The sequence below is a fragment of the Salvelinus fontinalis genome, chromosome 20, assembly GCF_029448725.1.
Source record: "Salvelinus fontinalis isolate EN_2023a chromosome 20, ASM2944872v1, whole genome shotgun sequence".
Taxonomy (NCBI): Eukaryota; Metazoa; Chordata; class Actinopteri; order Salmoniformes; family Salmonidae; genus Salvelinus; species Salvelinus fontinalis.
In genome coordinates, this window is record NC_074684.1 from 39057081 (window position 1) to 39068017 (window position 10937).

Consider the following 10937-nt stretch of genomic DNA (forward strand, 5'->3'; position numbering starts at 1 on the left):
CACCATTACTGCTAACATCTGAAGTAGTATTAACATGACTATCACCATTACTGCTAACATCTGAAGTAGTATTAACATGACTGTCACCATTACTGCTAACATCTGAAGTAGTATTAACATGACTATCACCATTACTGCTAACATCTGAAGTAGTATTAACATTAATATCACCATTACTGCTAACATCTGAAGTAGTATTAACATTAATATCACTATTACTAATAACATTATCATCTTTTACATGACCATCATTGCATCTTTAGTTGTTTATTTTACAATAACCACCAGTAGGCTTGATTAAACCTGGCTGTCTCTAATGACTGGTGCTTGAAACCTTGCCCTCGGTAGCCCCGTTTATACCTGGTGCCTACATGGGTTCTTTGTCCTGATCTTGTGGACACATTCTGATTGTGTCCACATTTCCAGAAATGTGTCTACACACATGGTATTAAAATATGTCTGTTATCCACTGGAACCAGAGACTGTGAGACATCCCACTCTCAACATTTTTTACGTTCATAAACAGTCAATGAACTAAGCAGACCAGACCCAGCTGCTAATGTATTGGTGCCTATGGGAGAGCCACCATGTTAAGCAGACCGGAACTGATCATTCTTTCAATGGTAAATGACCTGAGTGGGACATCTTCATTTATCCACTATCTTGTTACTAGAACACTTGAACCTACGTGACCCCTCGTGACCCCTTTGGGCTTAATTTCCTTATTTCCTGAAAGGCCATGCAAGGTCTTATTAGCCAGACAGGTGGGGACTTTCACCAAAGACAACGATGGAGGTGGAGAGGAGGAGAGGATGAATACTTAAGTAACTACTCCACCACCCAATTAACACACCGACACAATAACTGAGCCCTCAACTTGAAGGGGGGGAGGACAAATAAGGTGGCACCGGGAAATGCTTGGTAAACCAGAGGGGTGTGTTCAGGAGGGTGCGACGTTCTGTAATGTTGTAGATAAATAGTGTGATGTATGATTCTGAAGTCTACATGATGGGGGATTATGTGCTCATAATGGGAGTGAATTCTAGTTTCCACCTTTTTCCCCGATTTTTCCTCTTAGTCATTAACTGATGTCAATAAGAGATTAACGATACATTTCACTGGAAGTTAGGATTCACTCCAATAGCTACCAGTAAATAATACTAATCTGCAGATGATCTTTAACCTGTGGAAGTGTTAGAAACATATATTGGCTTCAGAGCTTAGTTTACTAGTTGATTTAGTAGATGGGGCTCTGCTGTGAGATCTATAAAACAGCTATAGATTACACAATCTATTCAATCTGTGTGGAAGTAGTTCAGCGTTACAGCGTGATTTTCAATTTTGAAGGCGTAGACTGTATTCACGGTAAACTCTGCATATGTCGGCTCAATCGGAAATTACCTTTACATTTCTATCACAGAATCTGTAACGCTTCAGCAAAACACATTGAATAAAGATCTGATTTAACTCAACCATGTGGTAAATATAGAGCCCAGCAAACACGTATTGATGTTGGACCATAAAAAAACAGATTACAAAGACAAGGCAGCGTGTAGAAGGAAGTCATTTGCTCATAAAATGCATAGATAACATCTCCGATATCTATAACACTTGAGAGATAGTCTTGTTCCTAGAAGTAAGTTATTTTTTTTCATACACTTATGTAGCTCTCTCCGAAGATAAAGTAGAACAGATGAATTGATTTTTGTGGCCACAATAAATACTTTAGCTACAGTAGCTAACTATTTATGAGTAGCTGTAAAGTTTTGGTTAAAAGAAATCTGTTGAAGTAAAGCTCATATATGCGCTTAAAGAAAACCTTTCCCAGCCTATTAGCAACTTGTCAAAGGAGTCTGGGTAACGTCTCCCGTCTTTAAACACAGCAACTTGTCAAAGGAGTCTGGGTAACGTCTCCCGTCTTTAAACACAGCAACTTGTCAAAGGAGTCTGGGTAACGTCTCCCGTCTTTAAACACAGCAACTTGTCAAAGGAGTCTGGGTAACGTCTCCCGTCTTTAAACACAGCAACTTGTCAAAGGAGTCTGGGCAACGTCTCCCGTCTTTAAACACAGCAACTTGTCAAAGGAGTCTGGGTAACGTCTCCCGTCTTTAAACACAGCAACTTGTCAAAGGAGTCTGGGTAACGTCTCCCGTCTTTAAACACAGCAACTTTAAGCAACCATAAGTGACTCCAATCATTTCCGTCAGAAGATATTCTACAGATCGTACTATCTCGGTTCTATGAAAAACATATGATTATCACACATGCACCAACGTACGCACACACATCATAAACAAAAAGACAAGACATAAAATTCCATCATCATTCTCAATCACAAAACTGCATATTTCCACCCCGTTTCCAGGATGTGTATGAACTAGTGTCAAAGCTCCAAGTAGCTCTTCTACCCCCAGTTGTCTCATCACATCACCAACAGCTCTTCCTCCCCAGTCATCTCAGCACATGGCTCCATGCAGGTCTTCCACCCCAGTCATCTCAGCACATGGCTCCAAGCAGGTCTTCCTCCCCAGTCATCTCAGCACATGGCTCCAAGCAGGTCTTCCACCCCAGTCATCTCAGCACATGGCTCCAAGCAGGTCTTCCTCCCCAGTCATCTCAGCACATGGCTCCAAGCAGGTCTTCCACCCCAGTCATCTCAGCACATGGCTCCAAGCAGGTCTTCCTCCCCAGTCATCTCAGCACATGGCTCCAAGCAGGTCTTCCACCCCAGTCATCTCAGCACATGGCTCCAAGCAGGTCTTCCACCCCAGTCATCTCAGCACATTGCGCCAAGCAGGTCTTCCACCCCAGTCGTCTCATCACATCACCAACAGCTCTTCCACCCCAGTCATCTCATCACATCACCAACAACCCCATTTGCCGTGGGATTAACTCACAATAAAAGAATGTGATGGCTTAAAAAAACAGTAGAAGAGGCAGGCTGCCCAGCCAGGCCCAGTGAAAGAGGGCTGATGGTAGGATGGGAAGGTGAATACTGTCTATAGTCTATAATTAAATCAGCCTGCACTTGATGAAATCAGATCACACTGGCAGGCCACAGGCTTCACAGTTAGTTTGTTTTTACGACATAATTACAGTCCAAATCAAATGAGAAGGTTGAATATTTCACAGCGGCGAGCCGATAGACGAGCATATGTACAATTTCAACAGTGACACTGACAAACCCGCCTGAGGGAGAAAGAGAGGGAGATATAGGGATAGAGAGAGATGGAGAGAGAGAGAGAGAGAGAGGGAGAGAGATTTAGAGAGAGAGTGAGAAGGAGAGTGTAGCGCCAGCCAGCCGCCCTACCGCAATAATTACCTGCCTGTGTTTAGGTACTCTGGGGAGGTCTGGCTGAATACACTGGCATTACACCAGAGAGGAGGGAGGGCAATGCAGGGAGAGCAAGAGAGAGAGAGAGAACGTTTGTGTGTGAGATAGAGTGGCGGGGAAAGAGAGAGGGGGAGAGAGAAAGGTAGAGTCTGTGAGAGAGGGAGAGAGATACAATGAGGGGAGAGCGAGAAAAAGAGAGCGAGAAGAGACACAGAAGAGAAACAGACAGAGAGAGAAAAGAGAGAGAGGAGAGAGAGATGGAATCGAGAGAGAGACTGGGAGAGGTAGAAAGAGTCAAAGAAAGAAAAGAGAAGGTAAGAAATAGAGAGACTAAATATGGAGACAAAGTGTATGGTTTTAGCAGGAAGATGAACAAACTCTTCGCTTGACTGTTCCTCTACAGAGAGGTGTCAGAGATAACAGTTATCACACAGATAAAACACAGGATCAGCGTGATAAAGACAGAAATCCCTATTGAACTGGAGTTGATCATCACCTCTCTTCACGCGGTGAGGTTAATACGTGTCGTATCACACTTCCGTACACAACTTCTCAATGGGGAATGATATGCTCGTTTGATACGGTGGGCGTGCAGACTAAAGTAAACTGGAACATGTTGAACAATGGCCTCCGGTTGTCCTTTATTTTGAATGGGATTGTACGAACAACGGGCAGCAGCCAATTTATAGGAAGCATAGTTTCTCATTTCTGTTTGAAAAAATGTACTTTTTATACCAGGCGACGCGTTTCTCCGGTGAATGAAACAGAAACAACCTCCCACTGAGTTGGTTTGCTCATTTTGATTCCTTTCTGAAGAAGTAAGCATACATTTCCTGTACAGAGTCTTTGTTCCTCTCCAGGTCAGAACGTCCTCAGGGGATAGAATCGTCTGATTCTAGAAAACCACAGCTGTTGAGTGGCCGAGCTACAACCACACCGCTCAGCATCTCCTGACCACTCGTTCTAAACAGCTCTCTCTGTCTCTTTCCTTCCTTGTCTTGGTCCTTTTCTCTGTCTCTCTATCCATACCATTCCTCTTTTCATCCCTCCCTTTCTCACTACCCTCCCAACTCTCTGCCCCCTCCCTGTCTCTCCCTGTCTCTCCCTCTATCTGGTTCCCAGGGGCTGCCCAGCTGGGGTGGATTTTCTCTGGTTGCAGTCTCTACCGCAACCTAGCGCAGCCTACCCTGCCTGTTGGGCCACCGGTCAGAGTCAGGGCCAGTAGATTAGTAACTAGATATAGACAGCAGGGTCCCTGGGGGCCCGGTTAGCCTTTGATCCAGAGGAAACTGGGTTCTATGTGGCGACTCTGTGTGGTCGAGGCCCTGGACCACAACCCCGCTGCCACCCTGTTCAGAAGAGGACGTGGTTTTACTGAGGACCGTGATTTCAGAGCTCCCTGTGATTCTCCCTGTGACCAGTCCTTTTGGTTAAGGGAGAATGGACCTCCTTACCGCTGTCACTGTCTCTCACTTTTTTTCCCATGGCATACAAAGACATGCGTTGGAAAAAGACAGGGCGGGGGCCTTCCATTACGATGGCTTTAAAGTCATTTGTAATGGCATGTCATATGTGAACTCTGGTGAACTATGACATTGGCTGGTCGCTGGTGGTAGCGAGATAGCCAGGACACTGTGGTGGCCGGTAGTGCTCAGTGGGGAACATCAAACTGTATGTGTCACATGCTTCATAAACAACAGGTGTAGACTAACAGTGAAATGCTAACTTACAGGCTCTTCCCAACAATGCAGACACAGATAATATAGAAATAATAGAAAAATAATAACACAAATAATAAATACACAATGAGTAATGATAATTTGTCTATATACACGGGGTACCAGTACTGAGTCCATGTGCAGGGGTACGAGGTGATTGAGGTAGATATGTACATATAGGTAGGGATAAAGTTACTAGGCAACAGGATAGAAAATGAACAGTAACTGTAGGGACAGACGCTGGAAGATGAGAAGCAAGTAGAGGAAGTGAACATTTAATAAATACCCGACATGAAACAAACAAGGACAGCGTCTGGACAGGGGAAACATAACGACAATAATGCTGACACGGGGATCAAACTGAGGAACAGACAGATAAAGAGGAGGCAGGTGTCCAGGTGAGTCCAATGAAGCACTGATGAGCGTAATTGTTGTGACAGGTGTACTTAATGATGGGCAGCCTGGCGCCCTCAAGCGCCAGACAGGAGCGGGAGCGGGCGTGACAAGTCATAGCCTTATATGTGATGAGTCAAAAGAGCGCGGGCAAAAAGGGTCAATGGAGATAGCCCTGGAAACTATTGGTTAACTATTTAACTAACAATTTAGCAGTCTTATGGCTTGGGGTTAGAAACTGTTCAGGGTCCTGTTGGTTGCAGACTAGGTGCATCGGTACCACTTGCCATGTGGTAGCAGAGAGAACAGTCTATGACTTGGGTAGCTGGAGGCTTTGACTATTTTTTGGTCCTTCCTCTGACACAACCTGGTATAGAGGTCCTGGATGGCAAGGAGCTCGGCCTCAGTGATGTACTGGGCTGTACGCACTACCCTCTGCAGTGCCTTGTGGTCGGATGCCAAGCAGTTGCTATACCAAGATGATGCAGCCAGTCAAGATGTCCTCAATGGTGCAACTGTATAACTGTATGAGGATCTGGGTCCCATGCCAAACCTTTTCAGCCTCCTAAGGGGGAAGAGGCGTAGTAGTGCTCTCTTCAAGACTGTGTTGTTGTGTGGGCCATGATAATTCCTTAGTGATGTGGACACAGAGGAATCTGAAGTTCTCGACCTGCTCCACTACAGCCCCATTGATGTGGTTGGTCGACCCTCAGGTTCCTGTAGTCCACAATCAGCTCCTTTGTCTTGTTGACGTTGAAGGAGATATTGTTGTCCTGGCCCCACACTGCCAGGTCTCTGACCTTCTCCCTGTAGGCCGTCTCATCGTCATCGGTGATCAGGCCTACCACCGTTGTGCCGTCAGCAAACTTAATGATGGTGTTGGAGTCGTGTGTGGCCACCAGAGCATGTGAGAAGAGTTGAACAGTCGGAAATCCCGCTCACCTCTCACCGCTCCCCACTCCCCACTCCCCTCTCACCTCTCACCGTTCACCTCTCACCTCTCACCGCTCACCGCTCACCGCTCACCGCTCCCCTCTCCTCTCTCCCCTCTCCCCTCTCCCCTCTCACCTCTCACCGCTCCCCACTCCCCACTCCCCTCTCACCTCTCACCTCTCACCGCTCACCGCTCACCGCTCACCTCTCCCCTCTCCCCTCTCACCTCTCACCTCTCCCCTCTCACCGCTCACCTCTCCCCTATTCCCTCTCCCCTATCCCCTCTCCCCTCTCACCGCTCACCTCTCCCCTCTCCCCTCTCACCTCTCACCGCTCACCTCTCCCCTCTCCCCTCTCACCGCTCACCGCTCCCCTCTCCCCTCTCACCGCTCCCCTATCCCCTCTCCCCTCTCACCGCTCACCTCTCCCCTCTCCCCTCTCACCTCTCACCGCTCCCCTCTCCCCTCCCCCCTCTCCCCTCTCACCGCTCACCTCTCCCCTCTCCCCTCTCACCTCTCACCGCTCACCTCTCACCGCTCCCCTCTCCCCTCTCCCCTCTCCCCTCTCACCTCTCACCTCTCCCCTCTCCCCTCTCCCCTCTCCCCTCTCACCGCTCACCTCTCACCGCTCCCCTCTCCCCTCTCCCCTATCCCCTCTCACCGCTCACCTCTCACCGCTCACCGCTCCCCTCTCCCCTCTCCCCTCTCCCCTATCCCCTCTCACCGCTCCCCTCTCACCGCTCACCTCTCACCGCTCCCCTCTCCCCTCTCCCCTCTCCCCTCTCACCGCTCACCTCTCCCCGCTCCCCTCTCCCCTCTCACCTCTCACCTCTCCCCTATCCCCTCTCCCCTCTCACCTCTCACCGCTCCCCTCTCCCCTCTCACCGCTCACCTCTCACCTCTCCCCTCTCCCCTCTCCCCTCTCACCTCTCACCGCTCACCTCTCATCTCTCACCGCTCACCTCTCACCGCTCCCCGCTCCCCTCTCCCCTCTCCCCGCTCACCTCTCACCGCTCACCGCTCACCTCTCCTCTCTCCCCTCTCACCGCTCACCGCTCACCTCTCACCGCTCCCCGCTCCCCTCTCCCCTCTCCCCGCTCACCTCTCACCACTCACCTCTCACCGCTCACCTCTCCCCTCTCCCCTCTCACCTCTCACCGCTCCCCTCTCCCCTCTTCCCGCTCACCTCTTCCCGCTCACCTCTCACCGCTCACCTCTCACCGCTCACCTCTCACCTCTCACCGCTCCCCTCTCCCCTCCCCTATCCCCTCTCCCCTATCCCCTCTCACCTCTCACCGCTCACCTCTCACCGCTCCCCTCTCCCCTATCCCCTCTCCCCTCTCACCGCTCACCGCTCCCCTCTCCTCTCCCCTATCCCCTCTCCCCTCTCACCTCTCACCGCTCATCGCTCCCCTCTCCTCTCCCCTATCCCCTCTCCCCTCTCCCCTCTCACCTCTCACCGCTCACCGCTCCCCTCACCTCTCCCCTCACCTCTCCCCTCTCCCCTCTCCCCGCTCACCGCTCCCCGCTCCCCTCTCCCCTCTCCCCGCTCCCCTCTCACCGCTCCCCTCTCCCCTCTCCCCTCTCCCCTCTCCCCTCTCCCCTCTCATCGCTCCAGAGCTCCATGTCCTCCACCAAATAACGCTCTGTGCTCACAGAGGAGGAAAAACGCTGCTCCAAATTCGCTCTGTTCATTAAATTCACAATTTAACCTATACCCATCTATTTCTGTGGCTACTTGGACCTACAAAATCCATATGGATTTGAAAGAAAAGTATTTGAATGAACATAAAAAGGGGTGAATGTAAGAAGTGAACATAATTTCAAATAGGCTACATGTCATATTAAACAGCACAAAAATACTCTAAATAGGTCAGGAGCCAGACAGGGAGCCTAAGAAGGAACATAAATGAATTATTTAGGCCGTATTATTTCAATTATTTTAAGGCTAAAGCCTACAAAGAAAAACATTGTGAAGCATTTTGGAGTGTGACACAATAGGATGGTAAGGACATAAAGCCCTCAGCATTTAAACAACGTTTCTTTGTATTGAATCATTATAGTTTATAAATTGTGCATATAGGCTGTGACTTACTTAGAAGTAAATGCAAATTAAATGAAAATTGACTTATTAGTGCCTTTAAATTCATTTTTAGAAAGACGAGTTTGGCCAGTTTGGGGCTTCAGGCTCATGCGATGGTGCCTGGAGAGCAGGCCAGCAGCAGAGATGCTAAACACACATTTGGCCTCTCGTGCCAGCAGCAGAGATGCTAAACACCCTTTTGGCCACTCTTGCCAGCAGCAGAGATGCTAAACACCGTTTTGCCCACTCTTGCCAGCAGCAGAGATGCTAAACACCCTTTTGGCCACTCTTGCCAGCAGCAGAGATGCTAAACACCATTTTGGCCACTCTTGCCAGGCTGGACAGAGATGCAGAGGTTTTTTTCTATAGGTAAAGGTTTTTAGCCTAAAGGTTTTTAGTCAAAATAACCCAATCAAAACGGGAAGCTCCTTGAACGTGGGAATATGCCAGGCCTATTGGGCCAAAATCAATTATGGCCTATTGTATAGATCATAGGCGGCAGGTAGCATAGTGGTTAGAGTGTTGGACTGGTAACCGAAAGGTTGCAAGATCGAATCCCTGATCTGACAAGGTAAAACTCTGATGTTCTGCTCCTGAACAAGGCAGTTAACCCACTGTTCCTAGGCCGTCATTGAAAATAAGAATTTGTTCTTAACTCACGTCGTCCCGTGTGGCTCAGTTGGTAGAGCATGGTGCTTTCAATGCCAGGGTTGTGGGTTCAATTCCCACGGGGGGACCAGGTTTCAATTCCCACGGGGGGACCAGGATGAATATGTATGAACTTTCCAATTTGTAAGTCGCTCTGGATAAGAGCGTCTGCTAAATGACTTAAATGTAATGTAAATGTACTTGCCTAGTTAAATAAATGAAAGATTTAGGAGATCAGATTTTTTGTTTATAAATACTTTGCTACAATGACACACTTAGTTATCTACCCACCTCGTTCCTTTCTTTTAGCATGTGCACGTAATAAGTACACCAGCATGCTTTTGGGATATGTGTCTTTTCAGATTCCACAATGATTCTTTAGTTGTGGACATTACATCACTGCACTCCCTCTTGCTCTTGGTCCTCATCTTTGTAAGTTACCTTGATTTTGCACCTGTGTATTTTATCAGTTTCTTTATGAAAATATTTTGCAAACTCCATGACAGTAGCTTAAGTAAGGGGCTATAGCAGCACATAACTACTAATGCATGCTGGGCCGGGCATGCCCTGAGCTTGTGAAGTGAGCGCTACTGGAGTGAAATTGGAGCGGGCGAGAAGGCCAGACGTTCCATCCTATGGGAATCTCGCTCCACGCTCCAGTCAAATTGGGCACGCTCTGTTCCTCGCTCCGCTCCTCGCTCTGCCCCACGCTCCGCTCCTCGCTCTGTTCCTCGTTCCGCTCCTCGCTCTGCCCCACGCTCTGCTCCTCACTCCGCTCCGCTCCTCACTCCGCTCCGCTCCTCACTCCGCTCCGCTCACATACTCTGGTGGCCACGCAGTCGTGGGTGAACAGTTGCTGGTGAGCGGTCGTGCGTGAAAAGTCGTGGGTGAACAGTCATGGGTGTACAGGGAGTACAGGAGGGGACTAAGTACGCACCCCTGAGGGGCCCCCGTGCTGAGGGTCAGCTGATGTGTTGTTCCCTATCCACACCACGTGGGGACGACTCGTCTGGAAGTCCAGCCCGTCTGGAAGTCAAGTCCTGCTTGAAACATGTAAGTACTACAGACTGGGTCAGGGATAGGTTGAAAATGCCAGTGAAGGCACTTGCCAGCTGGTCAGCACATGCTTTGAGTACGCATCCTGGTAATCTGTCTGGCCCTGCGACCTTGTGAATGTTAACATGCTTAAAGGTCTTACTCACATCGGCTATGGAGAGCGTGATCACAAAGTCGTCTGGAACATCATGCATGGTTCAGTGTTGCTAGCCTCAAAGAAAGCATAGAAGGTATTTATCTCATCTGATAGGCTTGCGTCCCTGGACAGCTCACAGCTGGGTTTCCCTTTGTAATCTGTGATAGTTTGCGAGCTCTGCCTCATCCGACTAGCGTCAGAGCCGGTATAGTAGGATTCGATCTTGGTCCTCTATTGAAGCTTTCACTGTATGACGGTTCATCGGAGAACGTAGCAGGATTTCTTATAAGTGTCCGAATTAGTGTCCTGCTCCTTGAAAGCGACAGCTCTAGCATTTAACTCAGTGCAGATGTTGCCTGTAATCCATGGCTTCTGGTTGGTATATGTATGTACGGCCACAGTGGGGACGACGTCGTTGAAGCACTTATTAATGAAGCAGGTGACTGATATGGTAAACTCCTCAATGGCATCAGAAGAATCTTGGAACATATGCCAGTGTGTGCTAGCAAAACAGTCCTGTAGCCTAGCATGTGCTTCATTGGACCACTTAAGTATTGCGCGTGCCACTGCTACTCTCCAGCGATTGCACATTCGCCAATAGAATGGATGGTAGAGGCAATTTATCCACCCCCCAGGC

General features: G+C 48.8%; 1 non-coding gene across 1 annotated transcript; it reads left to right on the plus strand.

The window, feature by feature from the left end:
- Positions 1–9124: 9124 nt before the first annotated feature.
- On the plus strand, positions 9125–9197 carry trnae-uuc (transfer RNA glutamic acid (anticodon UUC)). The gene has a single exon. It is a non-coding gene; the product is annotated as a tRNA-Glu (tRNA).
- The last annotated feature ends 1740 nt before the right edge of the window (positions 9198–10937 follow it).